Here is a 17,156-nt window from a genome sequence, read left to right as displayed (position 1 = left end):
CAGAGATCATTAAAAAGTTGCCACTTTGATGTGAATATAGAAAAAGAAAAGTTTCTCTAGGAATTGCTCACAGGTTTCTGGGTATGCCAAAAGAGAACAAACAGAAACAGATTCTCAAGTGGCCTGTGAGAGATTTACAAAAGGAGCATTCTCAATAATGCATAGTTCAAATTTCTGTTCATCAAGCACAGTGACACTGTAATAACGTTATTGTTCCAATAATAAAATCATTAGAAAAGACACATTTTTTCCCAAAATAAGTGAAGGTCATGAGGATATGAGCAAAGAATGGATGACTTATTGATGTATACAAAATAAAAGTGTAAATAATTTGTTATAGCTACTTACATAAACTTCACATTTTGAGCTGAAATCCTTGTTTCTATTTATTTCATTTACTCTGTCAAAATTGAGTTCTGAGAAGCATAGACCTTGCTTTCATTTTATTTATTATAATAAGAACTGCATGTTCTTCCCATGATTTCACTAGGGATTGCAATAAAAAGAAAACTTACCCTTCTCACTATTTACAATGTCCTTAGCAGCTATTGCCATGGAACAAAAGATAGTTAAATTTAGACTTTTTTCAATCCTTCCACTTAATGCCAGACTATTACCTTTTTAAATATGCTGCTTGGAATATGAATGCAAGCAAAACATTGCAACTTCTACATTCTCTTGTTAGAAATGAGGATTGGCCATTATTTTCTCTGTATTTTTGCAAATTGTGAACCTTTTTTATGAAATAGAATGAACACATCATTACAACTTTTTACTTAAATATGTACCAAGGGAATAATTCCACTGTTGAGTAGTGACAGTTATAATTGTTCCAAGAATTTAATATATCTCCTCTAGTCATTGTAAGACATCATTTTTTTCCTTTTCTGATTATGTGAGTTATTGTTAATTTCTATAAAAATACTGGGATGTTCTCACTGCAAAGATTGTCAAACTGACTCAAAGTACAGTCTGGCATATCAAACTTTTGCAACTATTGGAAGAAAAATGTCCCTTAATATTATGCACATATTAATTCTATCTTATTTCATTTAAATACAGTAACAATAATTTATAATAAAATTAAAAACATTTTTACTTTATTAGGAAAACAAAAACAAAGGAAAGTACTAATAGAGCTTAATAATTTATCAAACAAATATTGAAAATAAAGTCATAGATTTATAACTAATGTTACACACATATATGATGACATTTCAGTTGCAAGCTATGTTTATTGTAATTCTTTTATTTTCCTTAAATATCATAAATTGTTAGTTCATCATAGAAATAAATATAAAACTACCATTTTACTTTTATGAGTAAAATAATGAGAATAATGGGAAAGTCTTAGCAGAACTGAGTGGTCCAGAAAACGATTTTTGAGAAAAGCTGCTAGATTTATAAGTAATATTTACTATAGAATATGTTTGAAGTGTTCATTCATGTTTGATATAACTATTTTCAAGTCTAATAGTCTGTAAGTACACTAGATTAACAATAGTGGGCCAACGTAATCTAAATATATTTTTACTTGTTAGTTTTTGAAGTTACATCTACAAAAATGGCATTTCAATCATTATATCTACAAATTCAGAGACACAGCATTATTTCCAATGTCTAAAATGTGTTTGTAAGGATGGTCCAAAGTACCCTTTTGTTTTAAGGGGCCATTGTGATATAACAAAAAAAAACCATGGGGAGTTGAAAGAAAGAGTTTTGTTCTGTGTTCATCCACTAACAACCCAGGAGACCTTGGGAAATTGAATGGAACTTTTTCCTTTCCAGTAATCAGAGAAAATTTGACTAAATTATATCTAAGGCCTATTTCAACTTAAAAATTGAAGATGCATAACCCTTTGTTACTCATGAAAATGAAATATACATTTCACCATATGCTGGACGTTAGGCCATCTAAGAAGGAAGGATCCATATAGGTCTTTTTTTGTGCAAAACTCCCTGTGCCCAGTTCCGTGCCAAATGCAACACAGGTGAGTCTCCCAATAACATTTTGCTAAGCAAATGAACAGTGAATGAATGAATGAATATCTTCACCTGATGGTTATATTTTTCTTATGAAACTATTTGAAATGGTGGTTATTTTTTCATAGTTTAATATTGCCCTAATTTTTGTTGTTATTATCGAATGCTTGCTGTGCAAGTATAATGAATAAAGTAATCACCAGTCATTCTGTTTTCTTTGCTGATTTGATGTGGGTAATCTTGACTGGCCTACTCTTTATTCAAATGCTCTAAGAAAAAAATGTATTCTTCTTAGGAAATGGAAAATTATTTAAAATTATAGAAAATGTGGAACATTTGTCCCCAGTAGAGTGAATTAGAAAATTCAGAACAACCCTCCTGCTAAGAACCAGAGGCAAAGTACAAATATCACTAGACCTTTCAAGGCTGTAAGGCATGACTAGGCCAAGATCCGGCAACAGATAGAAATTCAAAAGATTTGTTTTTCCATTCTAAACTGGGTAGCTGAGTCCCTGTGAGTGTGAGCAGCATGATTGAGAGTCTTGTAGGAATAGGAATAAAGAAGTTGCAATTCAGAGACAACCAACTTGGGGCTTTGCTAAATAGCCTGCATCTTAGGGGGCGGGGGGTTGCCTAAAAACTACACCCCAGAAATAAAGATGAACTTTCTCTCCTCCCAAACTGAAATCTCCGTTTCTGAAATTGGGGTCTGAGGCAACAGCTGCTAGTTTTCCTGAGAAGTGCATGACAGAGGCAAAAGGAAATCTCTAGAAGTTAATGTTCTCCTCGGCCTCCAAATCATTCTTAAAAAAATTTTTATCAAATGCAATACTTGGCACTTCTTCAACCTACCGGTAATAAAACAAAACATAGTGAAAGGCTATACCATCAGAGATGCTGTGTATTCACAAACATGCACTTTCTTGTTAAAGTAGAAGAAACATATAAACTTTGCTGATTTCAGCCACTGTCTCTGTGTCCAAGAAAGGCTGCAACTCTGTGTCTAGTCTGACATCCACCAGGGAAACACAGGCTTTGCTCCTGGCATTTCAGGCAACAAAGGAAACACCAAATGCAACAGAAGTCTCCCCAGAGTGCAGTCAATCTTCATCTCTCTTCACATGCCATTATCAACGAAATCCCCAATTTTTCTTTCCCATTTTCTCCCACTTCTCAGGTTTTTCCCCTCAAAAGTTCAAAGAGACCCCAGGAATGAAAATACTTATTATTTATTCTAGTTTCCTGGGGGAAAGTTAGCAATTAAGCAAAAAGGAAATCTTTGCCACTGACAGCAGAAAGTAGAGAATGAATGAATGATTGCTCAATCTGAATGAATATGTTAAATGAACATATTTGAATTGTGAAAGATCAAGTTTTTCCATATCTTAGTGAGAGAAGTGTTTATTAGAAAGGCATGAGAAATAGACATGGGGCGTGTCAAAGGGATTCTGATGAATTTGCATGGTGGCCTCATCAGGAAGTTGGCATTTGAACAAAAACTTCAAGTTGGTGAAAACATCATCCCAACATTATAACCTGGAGGACATACTTTTCAGGCAGAGCAAACAACCCATGCCAACTCTTAAGGCAGAGATATGCCTTTTGTATTTTTTCAAGGGACAAAAAGGAGACCAGTGTGGCTTCTGCAGAGTTGAGACAAAGAAAGGTTAGTAAAAAGTGAGAACAAGGTGAAAATGGTATGAGAGGGTGCAGGGGGAGAGAATTATGTAGGGTTCTACAGGCATACCATTGTAAGCTCATTGTCTTTTATTTTTGAGGTAATGAGGAACCACTGGAGTGCTTCAAGTAGAAGAGTGACATGGCTCAATTTGCATTCAGAAAGAATTACTCAGGCTTCTATGATGAGAACACATTGTGGTGAGCAAGGGGAGGAACGGGGAGGACACTCAGAGGCTATTTGAGGACCAGGGTTAGAGGGGACAAGGATACATTTCCAGTGATGGCAATGGAGGTGGTGAGAACCAGCTGGCATTTTTATTGCGTTGAAATTGGGGACAATACGATTTGTTGCCTAATAGAACGTGAAGAATGAGAAAGAGAAAAATTGACTGCCAGTAGATTTTCAGTCTGGAGTTGCCAACCACTGAGATGAGAAACACTGCAATTGGAGCAGGTTTGGAGTCAAGTTGGTCAGAATATCAGTTTTGAAACAGTAAATTTGACAGGTGAATTAGAAACAGAAAGAGAAAGCAAATAGGCACTTGCATATATTAGTCTGGAGTTCTCACAGAGCTCTGGCTGAAGTAAAAGCTAAAAGTCTTGGTGCTACATAAGATCAGCAAGAAAATATGTGTAAAGAGGAGGCTACGGCGGAACAGGTCAAAGGTAAATGCTTAGAGATGGGAGAATATTCCTGAGAGACTGAACAGGAATAATGTGAGAAATGGTGGGAAATCTTGTGAATAGGGTCCTGGAAGCTCAGTGAAGAAACTGTGACAAGAAGAATTATAATCAACTCTGCAAGCGATGTGAGGCCATGTAGGAGAGACTGAAATTGGCCATTATAAAACTCTTATTTTCAGCTGTATCAGTTTAAACAGTAAATAATTGCTGATCATCAAGTGTTTAGACTGACAAAAGGGCAATAATTTATGGTTCAATCTGATATTGTGTACTTTATCATTTCATAGCAAAATGTCTAAAACCAATAAAAACATGGATTATGTCAGTGATCCAGGCATTAGGAATTAAAACTGCAAGCCGAATATTATCACTTATGAATCTAAACTTAGAAAAAAAGATTTGCCTTCACCAATGTTTGCAACAGGTCAGTGATCCAGGCATTAGGAATTAAAACTGCAAGCCAAATATTATTTTCACTTATGAATCTAAACTTAAAAAAAAAGATTTGCCTTCACCAATGTTTGCAACAACAATCATTACTTTATTGGAGACTTTGAAAAACCTATTTGCATATAAGAAGAGGGCCAAAATCTAAACTCACCACATGTCCTAACATTACAATGGGACCTACTATATCCTATATAATAAAAGCCTAATATGCTAAGTGTCTGGTCGTCCGGAGGGCCTTTCAACCAATCAAAGAGTAATATGCTAATGATATGCTAAGGCTGCTCAACCGCTCGCTATGATGTGCACTGACCACCAGGGGGCAGACAGTTGACCAGTCGACCAGTCGCTATGACATGCACTGAACACAAGAGGGCAGACAGTCAACCAGTTGCTATGACGTGCACTAACCACTAGGAGGAAGATGCTCCAACCGGTAGGTTAGCTTGCTGCTGGGATCCAGCTGATCAGGACTGAGTGAGAAGGGTCGGACTCACCCTGGAGCCCTCCCTCGGTCCCTCCCAGGCTGGCCAACCTCCCACGTCCCTCCTTGGCCCCAATTGTGCACTGGTGGGGTCCCTTGGCCTGGCCTTCATCCTCTCGCATTGGTGCTACATAAGATCAGCAAGAAAATATGTGTAAAGAGGAGGCTACGGCGGAACAGGTCAAAGGTAAATGCTTAGAGATGGGAGAATATTCCTGAGAGACTGAACAGGAATAATGTGAGAAATGGTGGGAAATCTTGTGAATAGGGTCCTGGAAGCTCAGTGAAGAAACTGTGACAAGAAGAATTATAATCAACTCTGCAAGCGATGTGAGGCCATGTAGGAGAGACTGAAATTGGCCATTATAAAACTCTTATTTTCAGCTGTATTAGTTTAAACAGTAAATAATTGCTGATCATCAAGTGTTTAGACTGACAAAAGGGCAATAATTTATGGTTCAATCTGATATTGTGTACTTTATCATTTCATAGCAAAATGTCTAAAACCAATAAAAACATGGATTATGTCAGTGATCCAGGCATTAGGAATTAAAACTGCAAGCCGAATATTATCACTTATGAATCTAAACTTAGAAAAAAAGATTTGCCTTCACCAATGTTTGCAACAACAATCATTACTTTATTGGAGACTTTGAAAAACCTATTTGCATATAAGAAGAGGGCCAAAATCTAAACTCACCACATGTCCTAACATTACAATGGGACCTACTATATCCTATATAATAAAAGCCTAATATGCTAAGTGTCTGGTCGTCCCGGTCGGCCTTTCAACCAATCAAAGCGTAATATGCTAACGATATGCTAAGGCCGCTCAACCACTCGCTGTGATGTGCACTGACCACCAGGGGGCAGACAGTTGACCAGTCACTATGACGTGCACTAACCACCAGGGGGAAGATGCTCCAACCAGTAGGTTAGCTTGCTGCTGGGGTCCAGCTGATCAGGACTGAGTGAGAAGGGTCGGACTCACCCCGGAGCCCTCCTTCGGTCCCTCCAGGCTGGCCAACCTCCCATGTCCCTCCCTGGCCCCAATTGTGCACTGGCGGGGTCCCTTGGCCTGGCCTTCATCCTCTCGCAATCCAGGACCCTTGGGGGATGTTGGAGAGCTGGTTTTGGCCCAATCCTGCAGGCCAGGCGGAGGGACCCCACTGGTGCATGAATTCGTGCACCGGGATTCTAATTGGGTAATAAAGGTAACAAATGCTAAACATGTATCATACTATCCTATATGCTGGTCAATTTTAAAAGCCAGTGTCTCTTATTCATCCTTTACAAACATGTCATTTCAAGAGAAAACTCATTATGCTGATGAAGATACATTTCTATGTTCTATGCACAACTTAGAACTGCTTAGACAAGCCAGGCTGTCACATATGTGGAGAGATCTTAAAGCTTTCACAGTGCTGACAGCTGTCATGGGGAAGCTCTAAAACACTGTGTCTTCATGAGGATTATACCTCTGCTGACCCATTGTGCTAGCACTTACATCTAAAGCTCTGTCTTTCAAAATATTTCTAAATTAAGTTGATCTTATTGAAAATATTAATCGTGTAACAGATAAAATGTCAGGGAGGCTAATCTGCTTGCTCCTTTCTCTTAATGCATACTGCTTTGTCCATATTATTGTCATTAACATTAAAAAATCCTCTATTTCATGTTTTGCATAATCAGCTTATGTCATGCAGATTTAAAGTAATTACTGTATTTAAAGATTTAAATGTGGTACACTTTGACTTTAAACCCTTTAAATTTTTCTGTCATTACAATGTTTACTTTGATTGTTATGGTCCAGAACACAATATAAACCTGAATATGCTGAGAACAAAACAATACCAATGCATTATAATTTTCAAAAGTAACTAATTCAATGTTGCTTTTCCAACTCAACCAATACTGTGTGTGCATGTGTAGATGTAAGTTTAGTTAAAAATAGGGCAGAAAGATAAATGAGGCATAGAAAAATCAGTACAATGCCACAGATAATGAAAATCTTGATTAATTTCAACCATATAACTTAATAATCCAATTTACTTTCACCCCCACCTTAAAATAGTATCTTAATGGCAGAAGTAAGATGTTCTGGTACATAGGAAATCATTGATTGATTACAAATCTAGTGTCTTCAGGGATCTAATAGGAGGAACAATTCATTTATTTTTATCATTCTTTAACACTTTCTTGAGAAAATGAAAGTACAGTTGATTCAAAGGCTAAGAAGTATCAAGCTTTTTTTTCATGCTTTTTAATTCAGACTGTGAATTCAATTAGTTTTACTTGAAGCATTAAATGATAAATAAGATCCTAACCCTCCACGGGAAACAATAAAATATATGAGGAGGACTTTCTGCATTATGTTTTGAATGCCTGAAATAAAAATACACAGCACAATGTCAGTTTGCTGTTTCTGAGCCTCCTGCTTTGTGGAAAGCAGCTATTTCTTTCCATTGGTGTGGTTTTCTTCCCACTCGGATTTCCACTCTCCCAAAATAAAGAAATAAAAATAAAAAATAAAAACCACCCTCATTCCATTTATGTTCACTTTCTTCATGTCATTATTGTTGTAAATTATAATTTCAAGAAGTAATTTATATCTTTTTTTTTTAACTTAAAAACTATTTCTGAGTGGAGATATTAAAACAATAGATTTTATTCCTGTTTGGATTATTAAGTTTTCTCTTCTAATTGTACATTAAGAAAAAAATTTATTTTAGAGTCTTACATGGAAAGAGGACAGAGATATAACTAATATTCAAAATTATTTCAATGTGTAGACAGGGAAGTTATATTATTACTGAGATTAGATACATATTTTAGCTTATTTTTTAAGACTGTTATGACAATTGGGACATTTATCTTGCAGGAATTTACTTAAAATGCATTTAATTTAATAAATAAGAGTGTCAATATAATTTTTGGTATTAAATTTCATTAGTTTTGCTTTTGACCATATATTCTTCAAAGATTTCACTCCATAATGTATTTAAGGTTTTATATGAGGGATGACCCAAAGAGCCAGGAATATCAGAAATATTAGCAGAAATGGGATAAAAAATAATACAGTTCAAAGCAATCAATTGGTGCCCCCAAAACGGAAGGCCTGGGACTGCTGAGAAAGCACTGCTCCAGGGGGACCTTGTACTCTCAATGGGACAGATGCACTTCTCTCATCCTTCACACTGTGAGGCCCCTCAATGTGGAGACCTGCAGGGAGCCTCAGCTCATTTGAGAAGACAGGGATGCTAAGTTATTTCACATGAATTTTCTTGCCTGTCCAATGACAGAAGAAAATAGTGTATAAGCTATAGCTTTCTCTTGTATAGGCAATCTGTGGAAAACAACAACAACCCATATTAGAGGGGGGAAAAGAAAACTGCTTTTTAATCCCCTGTTTATACATACAAATATATTATTTTAGTAAGGCTTGTTGGTTTTAAATACAAAGTACATGTTTATTGTAGATATATGAAATATATAGAGGAAAAAGTTAAGACATAATGTAATTTTACCATCCCTGGAATAAAATGCTAATATTTTATATGTATCTTTTATGTTTTATTTTTGAAAATTAACAAACATAAATATTTTGGAATCATAATTCATTTTAGTTTGCATGTCAAAGTCATTTGTAAGGATTTAACAGCCATATAATATTTTTTTATCTTTATATAGAATAATTTAATTGATAATTTCCAAATTCTGGTTATACAAATTGTTTTATTGTGTTTTGTAGGTTGTTTTATTTTTGGTGTAATTTTTAGGACTAGTTTGTTTTTGCTATAATAGCAACTTCCATAAATAATATATGAACAAAATTATCAATCTTGGTTTTACCTCATTTCCTTATTTTATTATGGTATTAAGTTATTATTATTGCAGGATTTTAAAATATATATTGGTAATTGGTTTTCAGAGAAGAAAAATATGACCTATTTACATTTGAACAACAACTAGTGTTTTGAGGAGGACTTTTATACTGCATGCATTCTAATCTCATGTTGACTAAAAATTTTATAAAAATAAATTTCTCTTTAAATACTAAAGAACATATTGAGATATGCATATAGCTATACTTATATCTCTATCTTTGTATGTTGAAAACAAGCTGTGTTAAATGTGTTCATTCATATTTTATATTTTGATGACTAAAATGCATTCCATCAGTGAAATACAGATGGCCATTTTTCACTCAAGAAGAACATGTCTTGATTAACAACAGTTAGAAATGTAGGCATAATCCTATCTAATAAAGAGGAACTATGCTAACTGGCTGTCACACCCTCACAAGATGGCGGGGCCCACAGCCACAAGATGACGGCACCCAGTCCCCTCAGCCCCGCCTCATCAAGCCTCAGACCCCTTGTCCCCTCAGCCCTGCAGGGGAGGGCAGTTGGAGGTGATTGGGCTGGCAGGGGAGGGCAGTTGTGACGATCAGGCCAGCAGGGGAGCAGTTAGGAGGCTATCAGGCTGGCAGGCAGAGTGGTTAGAGGCAATCAGGCAGGCAGGCAGGCGAGTCCCGGACTGTGAGAGGGATCCCAGATTGGAGAGGGTGCAGGTTGGACTGAGGGACACCCCCTGCCCAGTGCACGAACCTCTAGTATAGGTATGAATAAATGAAGTGATAGTCATTCTTACATTATTATGACTATGCTAGAGGAGGTAACTGAAGTGGAATTTATGCACAGGTAAACAGAGTTTATGGGCAGTGGTGCATGTTTTGATTCTCCTATGTATCTAAGTAGTTTTGATGGTTATTTTTAATGTGCCAGACTCGGTGGGCTAAGGATTGCCACACACCTGGTAAAACATGATCTCTGGGTATATTGATTTAAGTGTTTTTGGAAGAGATTAACATTTGAATTGCTAGACTGGATAAAGAAAATTGCCCTTTCCAATCTGTTGAGGGATGAAATAGAACAAAAAGGCTAAGGATGGGTGAATTCGCTCTCTCTATTGAGCTGGGACATACAACCTCTGCCCTGGGACATCAGCACTCCTAGTTCTTGGGCCTTTGGACTCAGACCAAGACTTATAACATTTGTTCCTCTAGTTTCCAGGCCTTCAGGCTTGGACTGAATTAAACCACTGGCTTTCTTGGTTCTCCAGCTTACAGAGAGCAAATTATAGGACTTCATGGCCTTCGTAATTGATTGTGCAATAAAGCTATTTAAAAATTATAGGAAGGTAGGTATATAGATGATAGATGATAGATAGATTGATTCAGGACCCAATGCACTCTTTGCGCAAATGACTAACTTCATAGAATGGAAGAAAGCCCTAAAGTAAGTAGGGTTGGGGGTTGGTCACCAGATTAAAGCTAGGCAAAAAAATATGAAATAACCTTCACAAAGTCCTAATGATATGCATTGACTAACTTTTTATGAGTCACAATTAGACTAGAAATGCCAAAATGTCATTCAGGTGCAAATTCATTTTATAAATACATGAGACTGTATGTATTTATTTTTAGGTACCATATTTAAGAATGCAGGGTTAGAGGAATAATAGCAGGAGTTGAATAGTGTTATCACTAAAACAGCCAGAATGTCTACATTACCTAAGCCCAAAAGTAACACTACCCTTCAGCAGATTCTGTTGATGATGGTGACCTGGATAATAAAAATAATTAGAATGGGATGCTAATGCCTGAGGCAGAGTACCTCCAGGAAATCTCCGTCCAATTGGTCCTTGAAGGGACTGATCTGGAACTAAGGGGATGCCAACACATTCTGACATGCAGGCCTGCAAGCAGAGAGGTTTGACTTCTCTCTCAGCTGTCCAGGGGACTTTGCCTTTAAATGATTCTCAGACTTCAGGGATAGAAGGACAAGTCACCTTTCATTAAGCTGTGACCTCCTCTGTATGCTTCCAGTAAGCACTGACACGGGAATAAGTCAGGTGTGCAGACAATTTAGGTAAAGCCTGTTTTACAGGGAAATGTTCATGTTGAAATTTCTGGCAAATCTCCTGGTGCCTGCTTAAGAGGCCTTTCCCAATTACACCTGGGGAATAATTTAAAAGATATTGGTGGGTAGAAATGATGTTATGCAGCAGCACAAAAATATTTAGCAAAATAAGCACCTGCAAAAGGCAGGCCACTGAGCTTAAACGGAGGTGAAAATGCTGCAGAGTTTTGGGGTAATAATGCGTTCTGGCTTTTACTCTCTGCTTTTAGCAAGGGTTACAAGAAAAGATAAACTCGGAAGAGAACAAGTCTATTTATATGAAGAAATGAAAGTAAACAGGATAGTAATTTAGGGCTTCGAAGTGTTGGAAAAACGGATTGCCTCTATACTGCAAAAGAATGAAATAAGTTACAAGCAGCTTTGCGTGATACAGTCTTATTAATATTCAGGCTGTGACATATATATGAACATGCTCTTTCACTTAATGCCATTATTTTTAATAACCTCATTATAGCTGCATGTATGTGGAGAGAAAAACTATTGGGCCAGTGTGGGGAGCCGCTATAGGGTTAAACCTCGGACTGACCTGTTGGCAAAGTCACAAACAAGTCCCAGCTTAGAGGGCACAGTCCTCTTAAGCATAATTAGGTTTGACCTTATGATGCTCCCTAGATCTTACCTGGGAAGCTAATGGGCTGAGGGAAGTGCAGCAAGAACAAGAACAAAAACAAGTGAAACTCACAAGAACAGTGTAACTTTGGTAACCACTACCTTGTTTACCTCTGACTATAAAAATAAAGGCTCAGCTTGCCTCAGGATCTTTCTCTATGGCCTCAGCCAGGCACAGGAAGATCCACTGAGACTAAAGAGAGCTAGAGAGTTCTGAACGCTGTCTCCGTGTAAAACATTCTTCGCCGACTCCGTCCACACCTTGGGGAACCCCTGGACCTGCTGGGGCTGGACCCCAACAGGCCAGGAACTACAAGAAATAAAAAAATTTAGTTCAATTACACTGTCCCTGCTTTAATAGTCTGTGTTGGGTTTATAAGAATAAAGGTGGGGGAGGGCTCATAGTTTAAATCTTTAGTTTATAGGTAACTAGACTTGGAAGTTCCATATCTGGGGCCAATGAAAAGGACTTGCATCCTTCAAAACCTTTGATCTGTGGTTGGATATAGGAATGAGGTATAGCCCCTATGAGTAGAAAGAAGGATGAAATGGTATTTGTTACCAGACTATGACTCTCACTGATGTCTCATCAAACAAAACTGTCTATCCTTCCTGTACATAGAGCTAGACTAAACTTCTCAGCCTCATTTGCTGTTTAAACTGGGTGACCGATTGATTCCAGTCCAATAAACAAAAGTATAAATCATGTGAGTTTCTGGCAGGCTTATCACATGAAAAGGTCCCATGAGTAATTCTCCATGTTTATCATCCTGAGGAATAGATATGGCTTCCAGGGTTACACAATGCTACAGACAATTGTTTGACCTACCAAAATTATCAAGATTCTTTTATGTGACCAATAAGTTCTAAGAGGCACATTTTAGAGCAACTTCTATGGCTTAGATCATAATTCTTTTTTCACGTGTCTTGTAAACTTCATATGTAGTCATTGGAATTGGAATTGTCTTAAGTTTGTAATATGGCCAAGAGGTTTGAGCAGAGTTGTGCATGCATTATCACATACTATGACCTAGTTTTGTAGATAAAAAGATAGTTAAAAGCCATTTTAATCTCATTTGATAAGCAGGTCAACATTCTCTTGGAGAAAGCCATGGGCTTCCCAAAGGTCATTCAGGTACTAAATAGTGGAAATAAGAGCTGAAGCAAGGTCATCAGGCCCTTGATTATTTCCCTCTAACTTCGTTATAAGCCAAAATATTACAAAGTAATACTAAGGCTGTGAATGTTAAAAGTAATATTATTATGGCTCCTACACAAGCAAAACCCACAATTCTGTTAATTGAATTGGAGTCATGCCCCTGATGAATAATGCTCTTAGAGCTAAAAAGACTACTTTTAAAAAGCTGTACTTCTAAAACATCAACACAATACAAATGATAGTTTTCAGAGCAACTACATTTCTACTAGCGCAAATTGCATAAACTGCGCTTTGGAGAAATAAAAGATTCATTCTAATACCCTGCCCACAAGTGACTGGATTTCCAATGTGGTCATTTTCAAAACTTTAGATTAAATATTAAAATTTTAAAATTATTTTGGAGAGAAAAATCAAAGAAGATACAAAGCTGAGGAGTAGATGAGAATTCAAAAATAATTCTTGATTCTTTTTCAAAACTAGATAAATCTCTGGCCTGTCAAGCATTATATTAATATGCAGATAGAGTAAATTCTCACTTCTCTAATTATTCATCTGTGCATTTCCCCCTTTCCATATCTGTGGTAAAAGTTGCATCCAAATTTGGATTGTTTTAGCCTCTCAGGACTCTACTTAGAGACTTTCTTGGCTTCATCAAGTGACTAAAGAGAGGAAATGTAAAATATGTTAAACATTACCAGAAACTCGGCAGTAGGCAAATCTGCAGCCAATGATTTCCAAAGACAAAAGGTGATGCCTTTTCCGTGAACTTATTCACTTTCATTAGCCTGAGTATTGGAATATTTACAACTCCTAGACTCATAACTTAGTGATACTCATTTTAAATTCCTGGCTTGTTTATCAGAGTTGCAAAATGGGAACATAGGTCTGCAGTTTTTAGAAAAGCATGTGATTTGCCGCCATTCGAAACATTGGCAACATCAATGCAGCTGTTTATTTTCAACAAGGTGACACACAATCATGTCCACAGTTGCTACACTTCTTTCAACAACATTGTATCTTGTGCAGAACTCATGAATTGGACCCAAGGTAAAGGTGCATCACTGAATTCCTTAATAATTAAATTAATATGATACAACACACATAAAGGTATATTGACTATTTCATCTAGTTTTAACATTTAGACATAGCTATGTGGCATTATATTTTATCATAGAAATTTAGAGTTAGGCGAAATCCAGAAAATAACTAAGGTCATGCAAAATTAAGAGGATATCAAGTTATGAAATTGAAATACAATTTGTTATTTTAGAGCAGATAACAGCTCTTTTTAGAGAGAGTGCCAACACCATAGTTCAGGAGATTTGGCCACTTTACTGCACTTGACTTATAAAGCCAAAATTATGAGAGCCTGCAACCTGGGCATGTGCCCTTGACCAGAATCAAACCTAGGACCCTTCTGTCCGCAGGCCAATGCTCTATCCACTAAGCCAGACCAGTTAGGGCTAGATGATGCTTTTTATAACTTATGCCCTTCAACATGCCTTCCACTGTGCTGTGCACACACAGGATGCCCATAAATACTTCTGGTTAATTCACAGATATACAGTTTAAGTCCACATCAAAAAACTTTGTTACATGTAAAATTTGACCTTCTTCAGAACACATAGCTTAAACTTAGTCTTCTAAACCTCACTGCTATTTCAATTATTCTAAAGCAGTTCATTTATAACAGACACTAGCCACACTTAATCATTATGACTGAGATCCAATATAGAAAAATATTTTTACTCAAAGAAAACATTAAAACTATTATTGTTACCTTTAATTTTTAATCAGGATAAAAGTCCCTTTGGGACAATATAAAGCATTACACTGATTATGTATTTCATTATTGTTCCTGGTACAGGGGGCAAGAGTTGGATTCATTTTTAAAACAGTAAGAAAAAAACAAAAACATTGAAGCGTGAAGCAACAATAGTAAGTAATTCAGAAAATCAGAAGAATGTAATTGGAAGACATAAGCCTCTGGAAAACAATAATCCAAAGGTGAAACCTATTTAAAATTATTCCCAACAAACACTGGTTAAATGTACATTTTCTTATTAGAGGTCAGAAATTTCCATAGTTTGAGAGTTATGAAGAGGAAAGAGTGAAGTGATTGGTTCTTTGACCCATGCCTATTCTTGCTCCCAGCCATCTATATACAAATCAAGATCACCTAACAATTTCACCTGTGGCTTTTCTCATTAGAAAAGTGAAAACAATTGGATCACTATATGGAGAACCAATTGAAATGTTGTCAAACCATGAATGTCCTTACTGGAAAACAAAAGAAAAAAACATAATTGTGTGCTATTATTGAAGCTTAAATATGCAGTTACCATGTATAGGAATCTCAGTAATAGAAAGGCAAATTTTGTCACTTGAGAATAAATGAAAGAAAAAGCAATGACACAACTGCCTAGACCTGATCTTTTGGTACATAAAGCAATTGAATTGGAAGAAAATTTAGAGATTATATAAACCTGTCTCTAATATTCTTACTTGAATAGCGGGTAGCTAGTTTTTCTCTATTTTCAGAAATGGGACACTCAAGGCTATTACTACATACAATATGAAAATATGAGTCACAATGAACACTTATTGAATAGCTAGCTTGTAAAATATAGTAAACTATTGCATTAACAGGTTTTAATACATTCTAACAATAATTTTAGTAGTTCTATAAGGTAGGCAATGCTTCTTAAAATATTTTTGGGGAAATACTGTTTCTTGCTAATTTTCCAGTCCAACTTTTCTCACGAACATAGATGCAAAAATTCTCAACAAAATATTAGCAAATTGAATCCAGGCATGTTTAAAAAGAATTAAATACCACGACCCAGTGGAATTTATTTCTGATGGGCAAGCCTAGTTTAACAGCTGCAATACACTAGTATACTAGTTATAGTATGCAAGGTTGATATATAAAAGTCAGTTGCTTTTTTAAATGTCAGAAATGAACTTTTGGAATTTGAAACTAAAAACACAAATTATCATTTGTATTAGCACCCCCTAAATATTTATGTGCAAATGTAATACAATACATACAGCGTCTGTATGAGGAAAACTCCAAAACTCTGATAATAGAAATCAAAGAAGATCTAAGTAAATAGAAATATATTCTATGTTCATTGATAGGAAAACAATGTTGTTAAGATGGTGATCCATGCAACTTGATCTATTGTTTCAGTGTTTCCTAACTGACATCCCTACAAGTTGTTCTGTAGATATCAATAAACTGATCCTAAATTTATATAAAGAGGCAAAAGATCCAGAATACCAACATAATACTAAAGAAGCAAACAAATGCAGGGGACTCACACTATCCAAATTCAAGATATCCTATAAATCTGTATCAAGACAGAATGATACTGGCAAAAATAACAGATAAATAGGTCAATGAAATAAAATATAATGCTTAGAAAAAGGCCCATGCACATATAGTCAATTGATCTTCACAAAAGGAGCAATTTAAACTCATGTACTGGAATTTCTAGTCAGTGCAATGCAATAAGAAATAAGTAAATAGAAAAGTTCAAAATTTGATCATATATTCAATTAAATGTCACCAAGTTTAAAAGATTAAAATCATATTAACTATGTTCTCATACATACCACCACCAATTTAGCTAGTGATATATAGCTAAATTATATATATAACAATTCAATAATTGGGAAAATTTATAGATTATAAATTAAGAAATATAGAGGTCAAAATAATTCATTGTTCCAGGAAGAAATCACAATGAAAACTGGTAACATGCTTTACTAAATGATAAGTGAAATATAATTATTAACACTTGTAGGATGCAAAGCCATCCTTAAAGAACATTTTACAGTCTTAAATGCATTCACTGAATAAGCAAACAAGCTAAAAAATTAGCTACACATCCTTCTGTGAATGAAAATAATGCATTGCATCCACATGAAATAAAAAGAAAGATGATACTAATAAAAGTAACAGAAGAAGATAAATTTAAGGAGCTCAACCAAAGAAATACTGGTTTTTGAAAAAGACAAATAAACTTCATAATTTTTTGGCAAGATCAACTTCAGGAATTAAGGGAGACTTCACTGCAAATCCTATGGACATTAATAAAATTTGAAAAACTAATAATTTATA

At 35.9% G+C, this 17,156-nt stretch overlaps 1 long non-coding RNA gene across 1 annotated transcript in view; it reads left to right on the top strand.

Moving 5' to 3' along the window:
- Positions 1 to 15,400, top strand: part of LOC106726885 — a 54,647-nt gene extending 39,247 nt beyond the window's left edge. The window contains exon 3 of the long non-coding RNA XR_001363012.1: positions 15,382 to 15,400. This is a non-coding gene — a long non-coding RNA (uncharacterized LOC106726885). The remainder of the gene's footprint in view (positions 1 to 15,381) is intronic.
- Positions 15,401 to 17,156: the final 1,756 nt, after the last annotated feature.

Source organism: Myotis brandtii, unplaced genomic scaffold (genome assembly GCF_000412655.1).
Source record: "Myotis brandtii unplaced genomic scaffold, ASM41265v1 scaffold328, whole genome shotgun sequence".
NCBI classification, from domain to species: Eukaryota; Metazoa; Chordata; class Mammalia; order Chiroptera; family Vespertilionidae; genus Myotis; species Myotis brandtii.
Note: the sequence above shows the minus strand (reverse complement) of the source record. Positions and strands in the feature narration are given on the sequence as shown.